Genomic DNA, 5638 nt, shown 5'->3' with positions numbered 1-5638 from the left:
TTTGAAATTAGAACGTCTACTGTTATAATTTATCACGTTAGCAGATAAGAGAGAAAAATAAGTGCAATATCATTTCAATAAATTGTAAAAAAAAAGTACTTGATAATATTCAACACCCGTTCACAATAAATACTCTAATTAAAATCAGAATCAGAAGAGTTCCCTACTGGTGTATGATAACAACCTAACATCTTTTCATTTTTAAAGCCGTGTTTTGTTGTGTTTAACTCAGTGTATACATAGGGTGGGGCGTGCACATGTGAATGAGGCTGTGCCCAGAGTCCAGAGAAGGCTGTCACCTCCTCTAGAACTGGGGCGACAGTCAGTTGTGAGCCACCGTGTGGGTACTGGAAAACAAACTCAGGACTTAAGCAAAGAGTAGCCAGCGTTCTTAATCATTTTGTTGATTTTGCCTGATTGTCAACTTAACAACACCTGGAATTAACTAAAACTCAAAAAAAAGAGGGCACACTCGTGAGGGATTTTTGCTTCATTTGAAGTAGGAGGCTCCACTTCTAATCTGGATCTCAGAGGTAAGATCTTTAATCCAGATCTTGGGGTGGGAAGACACACCTTTAGTCTGGATCATTTGAGCTAGGAAAACCCTCACTGGTCAGAGGTTGCAGTCTATCATGACCTGGCAACTTTTTCCAAAGCTCAGTGGCATGGGGACCCCCCAACCACAGTGAGACTTCCTGCTCTCTACCTTATCTGGAGAATGCCCCTGGGTCCAGAGGACTGGCCTTATCTGCAAGTTGTCTCTAAGCCTGGATCCTGGTTTATCTTTAGCATGATCCTTGGCACAATTTTGTTAGAAGTCCCCTTCTGCACATAAGGTAACTAGGACTTGCAAGAGGCTTTGCTATAGGACTCTGCAGCCGCTCCTTATGATAGGAGCGCCATATGTTTACTCTGGACTAAAGCTGAGCTGCTTCACCCAAGTCATTTCCTGAAGGGCTGTCTCCATCTTATTCACAGCCATCTGAACCCTGTTCCCCATTGGGCTCCCTCCACCCTCATGGACCGATGATCTGGAGGAAGAAGCAGAGCCACAAAACCCCACCTCTAATCTGGGCCACACCCTCTTATATATAAGAAAGCCTGTATTAGGAGATGGAAGAAGCTATTGCTATCAACTACCTTTAGCTTCTCAGATGGGGGTGGAGCCTTGTGAGTCCCCTCCCATTGCTGAGATATTGACCAGGTTTATCTTGTGTAGGTCTTGTGTAAGCAACCACAGTTGTTGAGAGTCCATGAGTGTAGTTGCCTACCGTGTCCAGAAGACACTGTTCTCAGCAGTCTTCTGCCCTCATCTGCAGTACCCCCTGAGCCTTGTGGGAAATGTGATGGAAATGTTCCATTGGGGATGAGCACTCCCCAGTCACCTACCCTCTGCGCTTTGGTCATTTGGGGTTCAATGTGTTGCTCTCTGATCAATGCAAAAAGAAGCTTCTCTACTGAGAGGTGAGGGTGGTATTAGTCTCCAGCTATAAAGGTAAGTATTTAGATGGCAGGTGGATACTCTACCTATTTAGCAAAGTGATAGCTGTAGGTTCTCTCCTAGGGTCTATGACCTCTCCAGGTACGGTTCTTAGTTAAGTTTATAGCTCTTTCCTTTAAATCTAATCAGACAGCTAGCTGTTAGTTGCCCCTCAAGACATCTGTGCCACAATTGCACCGATGGGTGTATCTAACCAGGTGAGCTGTCTTCACAGTAGATGGGTCAGGATGTTGGTGGCTTTCCTCTCCCCCACATACCTAACATACTGTAGCACTGTGACAGCTAGACATCTGGGAGCACGTTTCCAGTGCAGTAACTGTTGATGTCTCTAAATCCTGGGAGGAAAATAAGCGCACCCATGTCTGAACATGGCCCTTGAATGAAGCCGTGTGAGGAGAATGCTGCCTCTTTGTGAGAAAACTCCAAGCAAACAGGACAAGAGTCTTATGACCTCAGTCCTCCAAAGGACAGGATTGTTCTTGGAGTGCGCCTTAGTGCCCCTCCTAGGTGTAATAAACAGGAGTGGATTTGCTTCAGCTTACCCATTGCCATTTGCTATGCTATTCAGCTCCTTGAACTCATGTGAACTTGGCTCATATGTGTAGTAATAAGGGCGGCGGCAGGGTTGCGTCCCCAACACCCCAAGCCGCCTGCCCTGCCCGGCTAGCTTATGCCCCAAATAATTACACGGACACTGTATTCTTTTAAACACTGCTCTGGCCCATTTCTAATCATCTGTGTAGCGCCCCTAGGTGCGCTTACCGGGAAGATTCTAGCCTAAGTCCATCCTGGGTCGGAGCTGGGGCATGGCGTGCGTCTTCCCTGGAGCGGGTAGCATGGCGTCTCTCTCTTGCATCTGCTCCCGAGAGGAGAGCTGTGGAGTCTGACCTCACTTCCTCTTCCTCCCAGCGTTTTGTTCTGTTTACTCCTCCCACCTATCTCCTAACCAATGAGCCAAGCAGTTTCTTTATTGCTTAACCAATGAAATCAACAGATTGATATGACACTCCCACATCACTTCCCCTTTTTCTGTTTAAACAAAAAAAGGAAGGCTTTAACCTTAACATAGCAAAATTACATATAACAAAACAGTTATCAAGTAAAAATTACATCAGAAACATTCATACATATAACAAAATTGACCGTAAATCTCTATCAATAAAGCAAAATCTATACTAATTCAAATTATTCATATCTATATCATATCCCCCTTTAAATGTAAAAGAACATTTATAAACTATATTTGGGAACATGGGCGCAGTTTTTTCTCTCCAAACTGCTTCCTGCTGAATGGGGGCGTCGTTAATGATTTTAGGGTGTAACCTGTGTGCCAGGTTTATCGCAATTGGCAGTTGAGCAAGGCAATTTTCTGAAGATGTTCACAGCAACCCTTCAGGAGGACGTGGTCCATCATACCAAATCGGAATAGAAGAAATCCATAGAGTCTCATCCTCTGTGAAAACAAAAGAAGACTCTCTCCAAAGCATCATATCCTTAGACCCAAATTCTGAAATCGTAATACCCTTATATCCATTCTGCTTTAGCTTGGCAGCCCATGTAATGAAATGTCTGTCTGTACTTAGCTCCTTTACAGTCAAAAATTTTAAAGAAAACACAATGTACAAAATCCAGACTCTCTGTGAATTTTCCATCTTTACGCGGCTTATTTTTATTTATATCTATAACTATCTGTACTCTGTCTCTTTAAAGACTTTACCTTTTTTTTTTAACCATTAACTTTATTCTCTATATTCTTTTTCTTCTCTCTCCCAAGCCTACGTACATTCATCCAACAGTGTGACTCATTCAGTGGTCTGAATCTGTCCTATTGTGAATCTGCAATTTTTTACTATCCAGGAGCACTTTTGATTTGCGCCTTTAAATCATTAGGCGCTTAAGAATCTAAGCTGTGACATTCCTAAGTTAACTTTTTGCTTTTTGAGCGCACATCTTTGACCTGGAATAACCCTGTAGACCAGGCTCTCTTTGAACTCTCAGAGATCCGCCTGTCTCTGCCTCCCAGGCATTGGGATTAAAGGCGTGTGCTACTACACCTTGAACTCACAGAGATCTGTTTATCTCTGCCTTCTAAGCACTGGGATTAAAGGCGTGTGCTACCACACCTTGAAGTCACAGAAGTTTGCTTTAAGAATTTTAACTTTTAGTCTGCATATATTTTTAACACACTTTAAACCATTCAGAAATTTTCTCTGTCTTTGAATCTCTCTTTACTGTATATCTCTCTGTTTCTGACGACAAGAGCCTTTAATTTGCCAAGCAATATCAGTAGGACTAAAGGCGTGGCTTTGCCAGCTAGATCCAGTCCATTCCTTAGCTTTCCAGCCTCATGGCTGAGGTACAGGCTGCAAGGTCCCTGCCAGCCAGCAAGCTACAACAGACGACACTCAAGTCCTCTCTCAGTAGCCGGCCCTCCTACCTCAAACAGTCAGAGTTTGCCCTGGCAGGATGGCCCAGAAAGCCGGCATTTTTAAACGGCACAGCTTTTTTCCTGCTACGGCTGAAAACCGAAAAGCATGTGTTCAGCTTTTCATCAACACTGTTTAAGTGTTTTGTGGCAGGACCTCTTAATGAGCCGCAGGGTTTTGCAGCTAAAGCTGAGTCAGGAAAATTTCAAAATGGAGGACGTACCATTTTGTGCTAGCTCTGGGGCCACCAGGTAGGAGCGGCACTCAGCACTTTAATTCTGAGACTGAGCGTGCAGCACAGAAATTCTTTTCATTCAAGTAACATCCAAATCTGACACGCAGAGCACTGTGCAGTCTGAAAACACGTCCCTGTATGGCGGCAGGAATCCGTCATGCTCTTCCGCCTGCCTAAGCCTGATTCTGCCTTCTGCCCAGGAGCAGGCGGGGAGCTCTGAGTCATCGTCAAGGTCTCAGAGCACTCTCCTTCCGATCCCAAGCAGGAACACAAACATAAAGCCAGAGTTTGCACTGGCGGCACAGCCCCGGGAAGCCACACTTTAAAATAACGCAGCTTTTTTTCTGCTGCTGTTGCTGAATCAGGAAATCTCTCTACAGCACGCCACAAACAAACCGCAAAAATCTGTGTTAAATGCTCTCTCCCTTATTTTTAAGCCTTCTCAGGTTTTTTAAGTGGGTTTAGTTAGCCACACGTCTGGGCGTCATTTGTAGTAATAAGGGGCGGCGGCTGGGCTGCGTCCCCAAAACCCCAACCGCCTGCCTTGCCCGGCTAGCTTATGCCCCGAAATAATTACACAGACACTGTATTCTTTTAATCACTGCTTGGCCCTTAGCTCTAGCCCTTACTGGCTAATTCTGATATCCCAATCAACCCATCTCTAATAATCTGTGTCTGTGAGCACCGGTCTTACCGGGAAGATTCTAGGTTGGAGCTTCATTGCGTGTGTCTGCCTGGGAGCGGGGCATGGCGTCTCTCCTGTGTCTGCTCCAGAGAGCAGAGCTGTGGAGTCTGACCTCACTTCCTCTTCCTCCCAGCGTTTTGTTCTGTTTACTCCTCCCACCTATCTCCTAACCAATGAGCCAAGCAGTTTCTTTATTGCTTAACCAATGAAATCAACAGATTGATATGACACTCCCACATCACATATGACCTTTCTTGGCCATCAAAATATAAACTGTCTGATCTAAACAAAGTCGGCTTCAGCATGAGACTTTGGTCTGCTTCCTTCATAGACTCTATTCTCCCAGGTCCCACTGCCTCTAGAGCGGTGAGAACCCACTATTAACAGCTAGAACCAACATTTACTAGCCATTGTAGTCAACACAAGAAGAACGGGAAGATCAGAAGTCACAGAGGGACCAAGATGATCATTGTTCTCCTAAACAGTAACTATCTGCAGGAACCCCACGGGAGTCAATAGACTAGAAAAAGCAATAAGAAAATCCGGCAGCTTTGTCAAATCCAAGACCAACACAAACTTCGTACATAAAAACAATAATCTGTATATGTATACTAATAAATGCCCTCTTTGTGTATATAATGCTTAAAATATACATAGCATTTTAAATGACAGGAAAAACTATAAACTACTTAGGAGCAAAGCTAAGAAAACATGTCCAGAAGACTCCTTGGGGAAAAGTGTAGACTTCCCTGAAGACTATAATAATGTAAAAGAGAGAGAGACACATACAG

Source organism: Microtus pennsylvanicus, chromosome 4 (genome assembly GCF_037038515.1).
Source record: "Microtus pennsylvanicus isolate mMicPen1 chromosome 4, mMicPen1.hap1, whole genome shotgun sequence".
NCBI lineage: Eukaryota > Metazoa > Chordata > Mammalia > Rodentia > Cricetidae > Microtus > Microtus pennsylvanicus.
This window is presented reverse-complemented; position numbering follows the sequence as displayed.